The sequence below is a fragment of the Rutidosis leptorrhynchoides genome, chromosome 9 (assembly GCF_046630445.1).
Source record: "Rutidosis leptorrhynchoides isolate AG116_Rl617_1_P2 chromosome 9, CSIRO_AGI_Rlap_v1, whole genome shotgun sequence".
Classification (NCBI taxonomy): domain Eukaryota; kingdom Viridiplantae; phylum Streptophyta; class Magnoliopsida; order Asterales; family Asteraceae; genus Rutidosis; species Rutidosis leptorrhynchoides.
The window spans coordinates 168,724,044-168,740,882 of record NC_092341.1 but is presented as its reverse complement, the minus strand read 5'-3'; positions in this window follow the sequence as shown (position 1 = coordinate 168,740,882).

Sequence of the window (16,839 nt, the reverse complement as noted above, 5' to 3'; positions counted from 1 at the left end):
CCTCTTCGATAGTGGCCTTCATTCGTTCATTAATTAGATCGGTTATTTGCTCATCAACCGAATCTTGAAAGACCTTTCGAACTTCCGCAAGAAAATCCGCTTTTAACTTCTTAAAGACGGCCTCGACCTTGGTTGAGAACTCGGCGTCCTCGCTTGTACTTCCGTTATCATGATCGGGACCGTTTCTCGTCTTCATTCTATAAAACGAAATAGGTTAAACCACAAAAACGAAAGGAAAAATTACATATGTATATACATATATGCCACACTACTCCATCTCGCTCAACAATCGTCGTACATTGCTGTTTAACACGATTTGCACTCGTAACAACGGTAGCAAATCGTTGTTACACGAGCACGTCGCATTCACTTGCTAGTACAATGTCCGTCTTGCTTGATGATTGCTAAACACAACACAAAACAATTAGCACAAGGTTAATTCTCATAAACCAAAGCACTAACAATTCCCGATTAGACCCAAAGTCCTACAAGTCCCGCATAAGGCGCTCACACAATAAATTCTAAGTCTAGGCACCAATCTCAAGTCGCCTAAATCCCTTAGACCATGCTTCGATACCACTTGTAACGACCCGACTTCATAAACCCAAAAACGCATACCAAAAAAAAAAAATTTCTATGGCAGTTCTGGACGCCGTCCAGCTCAGAAATGTGGGATGGCGTCCAGCTCAACACAACTGGGATGGCGTCCAATCAATTGGGACAGCGTCCCAATGGCCTTCCAGCTACTGATCACGGGTCCAACTCACACGAGCGGAAAACCCGCTTCTTGACATTTTCAAACGAAACCCTTTTTACCACAAGTCAATATAAGTGGAACTAAGAGATTTTCATCAACAAATCAAGTTTTACATCAACGGGCCCACATCGCCCATTTTACGAGTTTCGTTCAAAAATAAAAGTTTCGACCAAATATAAGTTTAAGTTCCAAACGACACTAGAGCATGGTGTTTGGGGTTAAACTACCCAATCTCGGTCGAACTCCAAAAGCTAACACCCAAAAGCATCCCCTAACAAGACAAGCGGGAGATCACTAATCCAATTGAACGCTCTTACCCTTGTCCACGCCCGAGCCTATAAAAAAAGGTAAACAACGAGAGGGTAAGCAAAGCTTAGTGAATGCAATAATTATACGAATACATATATAATTATACCTACTTGCATACACTTACACAATCGAAAACATGCTAGCATACATCATTAGCTTATCGCCGCCATAACAAGCTATAATTCACCAATACCCCCAAGCTAGCATAACAACCCCATATAAATATAACTCGAATAATATAATATGCTTACAACACAAATAACCATGGTTAACCAATAGTACAAGGGAACGGGTCTCGCTGATAATGTTAAAAACGAACATATATTTCACTCGATCGGACACGATGGGCGGGGTATTTATATGTACGAATAATCGTTCATTTAACCGGACACGGGAATGGATTAATAGCCACTAGAATTATTAAAACAGGGGTGAAATTATGTACAAGGACACTTGGCATAATTGATAACAAAGTATTAAAACCTTGGGTTACACTCAGTCGACATCCTGGTGTAATTATTAAACAAAGTATTAAAATCTTGTTACAGTTTAAGTCCCCAATTAGTTGGAATATTTAACTTCGGGTATAAGGATAATTTGACGAGGACACTCGCACTTTATATTTATGACTGATGGACTGTTATGGATAAAAACCAGACGGACATATTAAATAATCCAGGACAAAGGACAATTAACCCATGGGCATAAAACTAAAATCAACACGTCAAACATTATGATTACGAAAGTTTAAATAAGCATAATTCTTTTATTTCATATTTAATTTCCTTTATTTTATATTTAATTGCACTTCTAATTATAGCACTTTTATTTATTGTTATTGTATTTAATTGCACTTTTAATTATCGTACTTTTTAATTATCGCAAGTTTATTTTATCGCACTTTTATTTATCGCAATTTCATTATCGTTATTTACTTTACGCTTTAAATTAAGTCTTTTATGTATTTAATATTTTACATTTTGTTTTAACTGCGACTAAATTTTTAAAATCGACAAACCGGTCATTAAACGGTAAAAACCCCCCTTTAAAATAATAATATTACTTATATATATATATATATATTCGTATTTTTATAAATTAAACTAATATAGCGTTTATGCCTTCGGGCTCATGCGATCGCATGAGAGTGTCTGACACGCCAACTGCAACCCTAAAACTGAATTTTTTACGGTGTATTATTATTATTATTATTTAATAAACCCTAATTAGGTTTTAATATTTTATTATTTAGTTTAATTTTAGTTTTTAATTTATTTTATATTTAGTTAAATTAGTTTAATTAAGTTGTAAAATTAATAGTTTTATAAAATAAATAATATAAAAATAATATTTTTATAAAAATTGTAATTTTTACAACTTTTAGTATATTTTTATATTTTCTCCCTTTTTAATTTTTTTAGTGTAACTTTTGTATTTTTCGCTCGTATTTAGTTTTAAGACATAGTTTTTGCCATAGTTATTTTTATTTCTAGATTTTTAGGCTCTGCCGTAAAATCCCTTAAGTGCTTTTTCTTTAGACTAAGATATATGTGCTTTAGAATTTTGCGATGCCTTTTTAAGTTTTAGTTCCTTTTTAAGATATTGCCATTTGGGATATAGTTTTACTTGTAAGCTTTAATATTTTTAGACACCTTTTATGAAAGGACCCGTCCTAATCCATCCGGACAAAGTCCACATCGATTATGAACGATTCACAACAGTTGATTACATCGCGAGGTACTTGACCTCTATATAATACATTTTACAAACATTGCATTCATTTTTGAAAAGACAATCTTTCATTACATCTACGGTTGACGACATGCATACCATTTCATAATATATCTTACTATAATTGACTTAATAATAATCTTGATGAACTCAACGACTCGAATGCAACGTCTTTTGAAATATGTCATGAATGACTCCAATTAATATCTCTAAGATGAGCAAAAGCACAACAGAAGATTTCTTTCATACCAGAGAATAAACATGCTTTAAAGTGTCAACCAAAAGGTTGGCGAGTTCATTAGTTTATCATAAACAAACATTTCATAATTTTAATAGACCACAAGATTTCATATTTCCAATTCTCATAAATAAACGTCCCATGTATAGAGACAAAAATATCATTCATATGGATTGAACACCTGGTAACCGACATTAACAATATGCATATAGAATATCCCCATCATTCCGGGATCCTCCTTCGGACATGATATAAATTTCGAAGTACTAAAGCATCGGTACTTTGGATGGGGCTTGTTGGGCCCGATAGATCTATCTTTAGGATTCGCGTCAATTAGGGTGTCTTTTCCCAAATTCTTAGATTACCAGACTAAATAAAAAGGGGCATATTCGATTTCGATAATTCAACCATAGAATGTAGTTTCACGTACTTGTGTCTATTTTGTAAATCATTTATAAAAATTGCGCATGTATTCTCAGCCCAAAAATATAAAGGGTAAAAAGGCAAATGAAACTCACCTAATGTATTTTGTAGTAAAAATACATATTACGACATTGAACAATGCAGGGTTGACCTCGGATTCACGAACCTATATCATTTATATGTATATTAACACCTATATTTGAAGTCAAATAAATTTATGTATTATTATTAATATAAGTATTATTTTTAGTAATTCATGTGTTTCATTATTAACTTAAATATATTTACTTTATATACTTTAAATACATAATTTATAAAACATAGTCTTGTTAAGTATATTTTTTTATATAACAAACTTTGATTGTAATAATAATATTAGTAGTAATATTGATAATAATAATATTAATATAATTCTAATAATAATAATGGTAAAAGTAATACTACCTCAAAGGAGTAGTCCTTAAAATAAATGCCCATGTCCGGGTTTGAACCCGCGACCTCTCGTTTAACCAACACTTTTCTAAACCAATGAACCATTATTGTTTTCTTGTAATACTTCGCCTATTTAATTGTTTATCATGTACCAAATTGTTTTATTATCTTCATCCTTACATCCTAACATCATCATCATCATAAACATCGTACTATTATCATCACCAATATTATTTTAATAGAAACCGTATCGATTAATATATAAATCACGATCATAACCGTTCATTATCATGAACTCATAACCATAACTCCTAATCATAATCGTAAATCATAACATTATCACCTTGATCACAATTACCCTTTTACTATCATCAATTTCACTTATCATCAAAACAACTCGATCACCCCTAAAGTCTGACCCAATCCCTCTGCCCAGCAGCTAAGCATGAACACTGCCCAAGTTAAAATAAACTTACGGCCCAACTGAAAAATGTATTCGGACCAAGCAGAAAAATAAATACTCTCGGTCCACCATGTACCCAAATACACGGCCCATCTCCTAAGATGAAGGCCTGCAGCCTGTTTTCCACTTCGAAGTAAAAGAAGAAAAAAAATTCGGTTGCATGAAGATTACATGAATTGTCACGTGAATAAAGCAAGTGGGGTTTCCCTTTTTAGACAAGAGCTAGTAGTGGATTGTTTGCTTATGATTTTGTTGGCCATTTATTAAAAGAAGGAAAAAAAATATTAATACGTGGTATTCTTATGGCAGCTTGTTCGACTGTTTTGGTCCATTAGAAACCGAAGGAAACAAAAAAATACATAAAGATGGTTTAAGGTGATTATGAGTGGTAAAGTGTGGCCGTGAGGTGGCGGTTAATGGGTTTCGTTCGAGAAACAAAAGAAAGAAGTAACAGCTCGACTATCGAATGATTTCGTGTGGTTGTTTGAACGTAGCAAAGCAAAAGAGAATATAAAAGTCCACTGGGGTTTAATTGTAATAATCCTTTTAGTCGATTGAAAAAAAAGAAGACAAAAGTGGTCCTCACCACAAACACAAACACAATTTTGTCACGTAAAGAATGAGAAAAAAAAAATAAGAAATAGTCCTTGGAATCATAGCAAAGGGTAAAGCAATCGAACAAAAAAAATGCAAGTTGTTGATTTGGTTTATTTAGTCAATATGTGGGATCACTTGTTGGGTACTTGTCTGCCATTAAATCATAAATCTTCCCACATGCATAAACTTTACATAATGCGTTTCATATTTAATTCCCTTTATAATCATGTTGCCAAACACAATAACCTATGTTCTCATTTCATTTCATTACCTACCAAATACAAGAAAACGAAGCAGTTGCATCAGACGGTTTTCGTGGTTTTTGCAGAAGAGAGCGAGAGAAAGAAATAGGTTGGTTGGCTCGTTGAAAACAGAAATATGTAGCAGTGATGATAAAAAAAATATAAATGGGTTTCGATCATGAAGGTGGTGAAACGGGTTGTAGATTATGGTGATCAAATAATATAGTAGAGAAGCAAACAAGATGGTAGTGGTGTTGATTTTAAGTTAATGGTGTGTGATTTATGGGTTATATCCGAAGCAACAAAAAAAATTAGTCACAATGGTGGTGATCGAGTTGTTGATAGTGATTGTAGAATGGTTAAAGAAAGAAGACGATGAAGAGGGTGAGATGGTGGATTGAGCTGTGGTTGATGGAGGAACAATCAGAAGAAGAAGTGTGTCTTTGTAATTGTGTATATGTAAGTATACCTATTAGAGGATGAGATGGGTGTGGATATATCTCAAACCTCTACATATATTTTACTAGTGCTCGATAAGAATATGGATGTTGGCTTCTTCTGATAATACAATGCATGAAAGGGATTTAAAACAAAAAGTAAATACAGTGACCAAGATGATTGAGTAGACAACAAATCACAAACGGATAAAGAATCGAATAAAAAGGAGGAAAATAAATAAAGAAGATAGGGATGTGTAGCTGATATTGTATGTATTGCGTGGTTGAGAGCTAGGAAACAAGATTGATCACTAGATAAAATTGATTCCCTAATCATCTGACTTTAACATTTTCTTATCTAATTAAAATTAATTAAATAATTAATATATTATTAATAATATTGATAATGATATAAAAATACTAATACTAATAATAATAGCATAAAAAATAATGTTAATAATAATAATATCAAAATAATACTTAATAATAATAAGTATACTGATAAGAGTAATAAAAATGATGATAATAATAATTTTAAATGAAATTGGAAATTCTTAGTAATAATAATAATAATAAATAATCCTAATAATAATTAAGATTATAGTTTTAATCATTCTTATAATAAGATTTATCTTTAACATCTTTATTTTGACATTCATAATCTTTTTATTATCATTATAACAATAATAATAATAATAATACTAATATTGATATTAATAATAATAGTAATAATAATATTACTATATCAACTATATTTTACTTGCCATTTAATATTACATATTATTTAATATTTATCTAATTATCTATATATACTTATCTATTGTTCGTGAATCGTCGAGAACAGTCGAAGGTCAATTGAATATATGAACATTGTTCCAATGTTTTCTGGACTCAACATTACGTACTTTGCTTATCGTATCGAAATCATATAAAGATTAAGTTTAAATTTGGTCGGAAATTCCCGGGTCATCACATTTTACCTATGTATCAATTATCATTCCAATTAGTAATCTCAATTTGCGATTATAATTTTAAGTTAGTGATTGTAATAAGGTTGGGTTAGTCGAGTTTTTTTTTTAAGTTTTATAGTCATTTTTTTTTCTTTCTTATTTTTCGACGCCTTTTATTTTTCGATCTTTTCTTTTTCGACCTTTTTCGACGCGCTCTTTTTCTTTCTTATTTCTCGCCATTCTAGTTTTAGGACATAGATTTTTATTCTACTTCTTATCTAAATTTCTTAAAATTACGAAAATTTATTTTAAGTGGTTAAATTGATAGACATTAAAATTTTCTGGTTCGTAGTAATAGTTGGATTTGTACGTGAACTGGGTTATTGGAGCCAAACAGTCCTTAATTATATTGAGACCAAACGAATCCTGCCCCTCTGCTGCATCTTTTGGCTATTTGAAACGTGGGCAAAATCAGAAAAGTCTATTAATTGGATAACTTATATAATTTTTTTTTCCTTTTAAAAACTAATAGGATATTCAGTGAATGCACCGAGCAAGACGTTCACCACCTTTTGTACGTTCACCACCTGTAACTCGATCAAGACATCTAGCAAATATTACCGCCGTTGATTTTTCTTTAGAATCGTCATCCAGTCGACCAAGTACTCCAATTCAAATTTCTGATAATCCATTTTTTGAACCCGACCTCACAATTGAGAATCCGGAGAATATTCAGGGACGATTCATAGATCATGAACCATTAAATTTTCCTCCGGAACCACCAATCATTCAAACAGAGATTGTTGAGGAACGAACCATTAAATCAGAATCCTCTAGTGATTCCGATTCAACAAATTCAATTATGGAGAATCTGGAACCTTTAAGTATGGAAGACCGAATGAGAGCTAAATGCACTGGCCAAGGTCACGCAATTACTCATCCTGACATTAATGCGCCAGTTTATGAAATCAAAGGACAAATTCTACACATGGTGACTAATCAATGCCAATTTAGTGGTGCGCCGAAGGAAGATCCAAATGAACATCTTCGCACCTTTAATAGGATCTGCACTCTATTTAAAATCCGAGAAGTGGAGGATGAACAGATATATCTCATGTTATTTCCCTGGACTTTAAAGGGAGAAGCCAAAGATTGGTTGGAATCGTTACCTGAAGGGACGATCGATACATGGGACGTTTTAGTTGAAAATTTTCTTAAACAATTCTTTCCGGCATCTAAAGCCGTAAGACTTCAAGGAAAAATTGTTACGTTCACACAGAAACCGAATGAAACTCTATATGAGGCGTGGACAAGATTTGGAAAGTTATTAAGAGGATGTCCGCAACATGGTTTAGACACCTTTCAAATAGTACAAATATTCTACCAAGGATGCGACATCACTACAAGAAAAGACATAGATATAGCAGCTGGCGGTTCCATTATGAAGAAAACCGAAACTTATGCTTATAAAATTATTGATAACACTGCTTCCCACTCACATGAGTGGCACCAAGAAAAAGATATCGTTAGATCATCTAAAGCAGCTAGAGCCGATTCTAGCCATGACTTAGATTCCATTTCCGCAAAGATAGATGCTGTGGAGAGACGAATGGAAAAGATGACTAAAGATATCCACTCAATACGAATTAGTTGTGAGCATTGTGGAGGACCACATTTGACAAAAGATTGTCTCAGTATTGAATTAACAATGGAACAAAGAGAGAATGTTTCATATCTAAACCAAAGGCCTGAAAATAATTATCAGAATAATTATCAACCGCCAAGACCGATTTACAATCAAAATCAGAATTATAACCGAAATATTCCATACAACAACCAACAAGGTCCTAGCAATCAACAAGTATCTAACAATACTTACAACCAGCAAAGACCTAATTTTCAAAACAAACCACCACAACCCGATGATAAAAAGCCGAATTTAGAAGATATGATGACGAAGCTAGTTGAAACTCAAACGCAGTTTTTCACATCTCAAAAACAAACTAATGAACAAAATGCTCAAGCATTTAGAAATCAACGAGCTTCTATTCAAAACTTGGAACAAGAAGTAAGTAACCTAGCAAGGTTAATAGGTGAAAGAAAACCGGGAAGTTTACCTAGTGATACAAATGCAAACCAACGGAATGAAATAGCTAAAGCCATTACCACAAGAAGTGGTACAACACTTAAACCACCTGAAATACCTGTAACTTCTGATGACGCTATTCCTACTCCACAAGAACCACAACCTGATCAAGATAAGGAAAAAGAACCGGTAGTTGAAAAGGTTAATGAAGATAACAAAGTTAAGGCTAAACCTTATGTTAAACCATACCAACCACCACTTCCTTACCCGAGTAAAATGAAGAAAGAGAAACTTGAAGTCGAGCAATCCAAATTCTTGGATATGTTTAGACAGATAACTGTAAATCTTCCTTTCATTGATGTGATTTCAGGAATGCCTAGATATGCTAAATTTCTGAAAGATCTAATCTCAAATAGAAAGAAAATGGAAGAACTCTCGGCCGTTACTATGAATGCTAATTGTTCAGCAGTGCTTTTGAATAAGATACTAGCAAAATTATCTGATCCAGGAAGTTTCACAATTCCATGTTTTCTGGGTAGTCTTAGTTCAATAGAAGCATTAGCAGACTTAGGTGCTAGTATAAATTTAATGCCGTATTCACTATACACTAAACTAGACCTTGGAGAATTGAAACCAACCAGAATAAGTATACAACTAGCCGATCAATCAATAAAATATCCTAGAGGGATAATGGAGAACATGCTAGTTAAAGTTGGTACTTTAGTATTTCCAGTGGATTTTGTTGTTCTGGACATGGAAGAAGATTCTCAAGTTCCTCTCATATTAGGAAGACCATTCTTAAACACGGCTAAAGCAATGATAGACGTGTTTGGTAAGAAACTGACCCTAAGTATAGAGGATGAGAGTGTTACCTTTTCAGTTGATAGAGCAATGCAACAACCGCAATCTGCAGATGATACATGTTATTATATTCAAACTATAGATTCACATGCAGAATTGTTAGAAGAATTTCCAGAATTACAAGGAACAGGAGAATGTTCTTTAGGAGAAGGTAATAAACCAATTGATGAAGCTGAAATGTTAGCTACACTAATAGCTAATGGATATACAATAGAAGAAATTCAAATGCTAAAAGAAGAAGACAGATATCGATACAAATCATCGATAGAAGAACCTCCGACATTAGAGTTAAAGCCACTTCCAAACCATTTGGAATATGCTTATTTACATGGTGAATCTGAATTACCTGTAATAATACCGCCTTCTCTTACTGAAAATGAGAAATCACAACTCATTTCTGTGTTGAAAGCTCATAAACCAGCCATTGCATGGAAGATTCATGATATTAAAGGAATAAGTCCTCCGTATTGCACACATAAAATCCTTATAGAAGAAGGTCATAAAACGTATGTGCAACGCCAACGAAGACTAAATCCGAATATGCAAGATGTAGTTAAAAAAGAAATTATTAAACTGCTAGATGCAGGTTTAATTTATCCAATTTCTGATAGTCCATGGGTAAGCCCAGTTCAAAGCGTGCCTAAGAAGGGTGGCATGACTGTCATTACAAATGAGAAAAATGAGCTTATTCCTACTAGGACTGTAACAGGATGGCGTGTATGTATTGATTATAGAAAATTAAATGACGCCACCAGAAAAGATCACTTTCCCTTACCTTTTATTGATCAAATGTTGGAAAGATTAGCCGGAAATAGTTACTATTATTTTCTAGATGGTTTTTCCGGATACTTTCAAATTCCAATAGCACCCGAAGATCAAGAGAAAACCACGTTCACGTGCCCTTATGGTACTTTTGCTTACAAACGCATGCCATTTGGACTTTGCAACGCCCCTGCAACCTTTCAAAGGTGTATGATGGCGACTTTTCACGACATGATAGAAGAATGCATGGAAGTTTTCATGGATGACTTTTCAGTCTTCGGTGATACATTTGAATTATGTCTAGCTAATCTTGAACGAATGCTGATTAGATGCGAACAATCAAATCTAGTACTTAATTGGGAGAAATGCCATTTCATGGTTAAAGAAGGCATCGTTCTTGGACATAAAATTTCAAAAGAAGGAATTGAAGTGGATAGAGCTAAAGCAGATGTAATTGCTAAACTTCCACATCCCACCAATATTAGAGGAGTTAGGAGTTTTCTAGGGCATGCCGATTTTTACCGACGTTTCATAAAAGATTTTTCTAAAATTGCCACTCCTATGAATAAACTCCTAGAAAAGGATGCTCCATTCATCTTTTCAGATGAATGCATCAAATCTTTAATATTCTTAAAGAGAAACTCACTAATGCGCCGATCATGATAACACCAAATTGGAATCTACCGTTTGAACTAATGTGCGATGCAAGTGATTTTGCAATGGGAGCCGTTTTAGGACAAAGAATTGAAAAACAATTTCAACCTATATATTATACTAGTAAGACGTTACAAGGAGCACAAATGAATTACACAACTACTGAAAAAGAACTCCTTGCTATTGTCTTTGCTTTTGACAAATTTCGTTCATATTTCGTTCTAGCAAAAACGGTGGTCTATACCGACCATTCTGCTCTTAGATACCTATTTTTGAAACAAGATGCCAAACCAAGAATAATCCGTTGGATCTTACTCTTACAAGAGTTCGATATTGAAATCCGAGATAAAAGAGGAGCAGAAAATCTCGCCGCTGATCATCTTTCTCGTCTTGAAAATCCTGAATTAGAAGTTCTAAATGAATCGGCCATACAAGACAACTTTCCTGATGAATATCTATTGAAGATAGATTATAATGAAATTCCATGGTTTGCAGACTATGCAAACTACTTTGTATGTGGATTCCTTGAAAAAGGATTATCGTGCCAAAAACGAAAGAAATTCTTTAGTGATATAAAACACTATTTTTGGGAAGATCCACATCTGTTTAAAAGTTGTCCAGATGGAATAATACGCCGATGTGTATTTGGAGATGAAGCTAGTAAAATTTTAAACCATTCTCACACAGGACCAACAAGTGGGCACTATGGGCCTCAACTAACAGCAAGAAAAGTTTATGATGCTGGATTCTATTGGCCTACAATTTACAAAGATGCACACCTTCTTTGCAAATCCTGTGATGCTTGTCAAAGGACCGTAAAAATAAGTCAACGTGATGAAATGCCATAAAATGTCATTCTAGTATGTGAAGTATTTGACATTTGGGGTATTGACTTTATGGGTCCATTTCCAAAATCTCATAATAATCTCTATATTCTCGTAGCCATTGATTATGTATCTAAATGGGCGGAAGCACAAGCTCTCCCAACTAACGATGCACGAGTTGTAGTCAACTTTTTAAAACGTCTTTTTGCAAGGTTTGGAACACCGAAAGCTTTAATAAGTGATCGGGGTACTCATTTCTGTAATAATCAACTTGAGAAAGTTCTCAAAAGATATGGAGTAACTCATAAAATCTCCACTGCATATCATCCACAAACAAGTGGACAAGTTGAAAATACCAACCGAGCTTTAAAACGTATTCTAGAGAAAACCGTAGGATCAAATCCGAAGGAATGGTCCATTAATTTGGAGGATGCACTCTGGGCTTTTAGAACAGCCTACAAAACTCCAATTGGAACCACACCTTTTAAACTCGTCTACGGAAAAGCATGTCATCTTCCAGTAGAAATTGAACACAAAGCATTTTGGGCTTTGAAGACATGTAATCTTGATTTACATGAAGCTGGACGTCTACGGTTAAGTCAATTAAACGAATTAGAAGAATTAAGACATGAAGCATACGAAAATTCATTAATATATAAGGAAAGAACGAAGAAATGGCATGATAAAAGAATCAGAAGTTCAAAAGAATTTAAAGAAGGAGACAGAGTTCTTCTTTTCAATTCACGATTCAAGCTATTTCCTGGAAAATTAAAATCGAGATGGTCTGGACCATTCATAGTCAAAAGAGTTTTCCCATATGGAACAGTAGAGTTAATAAATTCAAATGGAATTGAATTTAAGGTTAATGGTCACAGAGTTAAACAATACATAGATAGTCCGATGGAAGTCGACAACGAAGTTAATCACAATTTCGACACCACGGCTAACTAAGTGTAGGGAGAATCAAGTCTTTTAAGGATAATATGTATTTCTGTTAGAGTTAGATTTTCTGTTTTCGTGTAGTTCTCGAAAATGGAACCCGAATGGTCTTTCCCTAGCAGACCCTAAATAACTAGTCTTCTCCCCCCATTCTGAATTTTTATTTTTTTAGGTTTTTACGAAATGAAGACTGCCTGTGAACTAAACCATGGTCTAATGCTACACGCTTTGATCACTAAACGTAATAATGACACACTTTCGAGTGATCTAGTATCAGTAATCAGAGAAAGATTGGACGGAGTAAGAAAAGAATCCAGATGCGAAGATAATAAGTTACAATTTGGTAAAGGAAAATCAAAATCCGCAGCGAAAAGAAGAGCACGACACCTTGAAAGATGTCACAAATACGGAAAATGGTCACATGGAGGTAAATGTTCAAATAATCAAACCTATTCAAACACCGAATTTGTTACTTTATGCAGAGATGGACCGTTCATATGTTTAGAAGAAAAAACACTGAATGCTCGAGGTTACGCCTATGTAGCTATGGAAAACCAAATAAACCGACTATCTTATGAATGGGATATATCATATAACTAAGAATACTATCTCACAGGTAAGTCTGTACAGTTTTTATTTTTTATTTTTATTTTTAACCTTTTGATAATAAACGCTAATTTGTTCGCTATAAAGTATTAAATTGGTATTGAATAAAATTAGGTTTGGCGACCGAAATTATTGATATCATTCAAAAATTTATTACATCACTGCGAAATTTAACGTTTATTCTTAAGGTATAAATATCTTTAATCAATCAACCCAAAATATTTCAAAAATTCGTCATGAGTTAAATTAGGTCATGGAACCGAAATTACTTTACCGAAAAGAGGGGCGCATATTTTTGATAATATTTGATTGATTAAAGTGGGATAAAAGCCAAAACGATTTTTAATTTTATTTTTTACCATGTTTTTAAAATTAATATATAAATATTAAATTAATATTTTGAACTTTGTAAAATCAATATATTTAAGTTTGTAAATATTTGAAAAATTAATCTTTTTAATATAAGTTTGTATGTATAAAAACAAAAATATAATATAAGTTTGGTGTGAATTAATAATATGAATTTTTAATTAAGTTTGGTGTGAATTTTTAATTTTATGCATTTTAAATTTAAGTTTGGTGTGAATTTAAAAACAAAAATTTGCTTTATTTCGCTAAGTTAAAAATATGATTTTTAAAATTCGTCGTGAGTTGAAGACTAGGTCGTTGAACCGAACTTGCTTTACCCGAGGGAGGGACGAGAACTTTTATTATCATTATTTTTAATCTTATTGAATTAAAGTATGCCAAAAACATTAAAAAAAAACCCAAAAATCTTTACATTTAAAACCGCGCTTTGATGTGACAAATTTTAAAAATTTTGTCGAGGGACAGACTAGGACATCGATCCGAAACGCCCTCATCCTAAAAAGAAACAAATTTTTAAAATTTTATTAATTTTATGTTTTATAAAGTATAAACTTAAAAAAAAAAAAAGCCAAATCACTGTAGCCGGCACCCCATGCGATCGCATGGGGTTTGCACTTGGAACCCATGCGATCGCATGGGGACCAAATGCAGGCCAGACTCAAAACAGACAGCAGGTCTGTCTTCTCCACACAACACACACACAAACACGAAACTTGTAACGACCCTGGAATTTCCAACGTTATTTTATTAATAATTATTATTATTAATACGCGTGTTTAAACGAATGTACGTTATTACATTTACATGTTGCCATGATTGCCCGAACTTCACTTTAATGGCCCGAAACGTCTTTGTTAGATATTATTTATATTCATGATTAAATTTATTAATCATTTTAATTAACTAAGACTATTAGTTAGTTACTTGGGCTTTAATTGGTTTAACTTGTGATTTATTGAACTTGGGCTTTGTTTGATGTTGTGGACTCTTGATATTGGGCTTCCAAGCCCACCCTACATTATTAGTGGACTTAGTTAGCCCACTCTTCCACTTGTAAGTATTACTTGAACCTTAACTAGTTAGTTTGGAAGACTTGGAATCTAGTTGGCACTTAATCCCCATGTACACCATTCTATTAACCAACTTTTGACATCTTTACATGCTTGTATCCATAAAACAACCCTTTCCCTCCCTTTTTCTGCTGAATGCCGAAACCATTGGTGGCCATTTAGTGGTGTTTATTTTTTTTTTTTTTTACACTACACACTTACTAGCATTACTCTTCTCTTTGCAAACACACACATACTTCTCATTTTCTCTCAACCATTTTCTCTCTTTTCTCTCTTTCTTATAAGTATTTTGAACATCTTTTTCTCTCTTCTTTTCCTTGTAAAAACTGATTTATACACCTCTAAATCATCATCATCTTTTGTTAGTTGCTTGATTAATTACTTGTCTTTGTCGTTTTTTAGTTATTTACTTGTTATTACTTACTTACTTTCATATTACAAGAATAAACTTACTAGTTTGATTCTTCATTTTTATCTTGTTATAACAAGAACAACAAGAACATAATCTATCTACTTATGTTCTACCTTACTTGTTTCAAAAGATTATAAAGTTCATGGTTGAAAGACATACTTGAAGTTCATGAAGTAAACTTTAAAGTTTACTTTCTAAAGATCAAACTTTAGTTTGAATCTTTAAAGTATGAACAACAATGAACTAATTACTTGTTTACCTAGCTTACTTACTTCATTTACTTGCACTTTAATTTCATGTAATTAGTTTAAATGGTCAAGTACTACAAGTTAGTCTTGATCTCATTAATCTTGGACTTAAAGTTAACTTTAAAGTTCAAGAACATATAAAGGAAACTTTTTAATTATAACTTTGTATACTTATGCTTGATCTAGACTTTTGAGTCTTGGATCTTCAAGATCTAACTAAGAACTATGTTCTACATTTTAAGATCTTGATTTCATAAGTTCATTTTCAAGTTTGTAACTTATTATTAGTCTTATAGTTCATGTAAGTGTCAAACCTAAGACTTTGATGTAACTTTGGTTCATCAAACTATATGCAACTCTTAAGTGAGTTGTGCTTCATGTCTTAGACTTGCACTAGGATTATGATGGTCAAGAATTGGCTAAGATTATGTAGATACATCAATGAGTTATACACTTGAAGCTATATGCATCAAGGATGAGAACCATGATGAACATCAAGCACCAAGACCACCGGAACCCTTTTAAACTTACTGTTTCTTTCCAAAAGCTACTGATCTGATGTTTCTGTAAAAGACCAATAGACCTGGGCTGTTCTAAACTTGATTTTTAGATATAACTTTTCGATTAGATAACTTTTCATATAGGACTCGTCTTAATCCGAGTTACGGTTTAGGATTTATGGCCCTCCGATCGTTACTATGTCCTTTAACGTTGTGCAGAAATTTCTGACCTACTCGCACTTAGACCGTCGCCACGGTCAAACCAAGACAAGTTTGCTTCTGTAAATTTTACCACACTTAAAAGACTCATAGACGGATCCATGGCCACTGGTCTCACCTTAATTCAGTAAGGGTAGAGGCCTTGGTGACTGACTGAAATCAGACTTTGTTTTAAACTACTTTCATAAACGAAACCTACTTTACGCCTTTTGTTTAATGATGAATGATGATGACCCTTAAGACCTTATTTACATACTTTTAAACCTATTAAGATGATTTACTGACTTAGTACTATTTGCCTTAGGTTGAGGACCTTCGGACCGTTTACTTGCACACCTTTACCGGACCGACTTTACGACTACATTATCATTGTGAGTTATAGCATTCCCTTTTTACTTTAACTTATTTTGGGAACTAAGAATACATGCGGATTTTATGTTTTACATACTAGGCACGAGTACTTAAACTTATATATGTGTGGGTTATACAACGGCATAAACATTCCCTTTAGCTCGGTAACGTTTAATCATTGGTTTTTGAACCGTGAACGCGAATCTTAGATATGGATCCATAGGGTTTGACATCCCCACTCGGGCTAGTAGCACTAGCATTTAACGAGTGTTTAATACTTCGTAGACATACGCACTTGCCAAGTGTACTTTCAGGGGGTATAAACGTTAAGTTAGTTACCAAGTGCCCACGGTTAACAT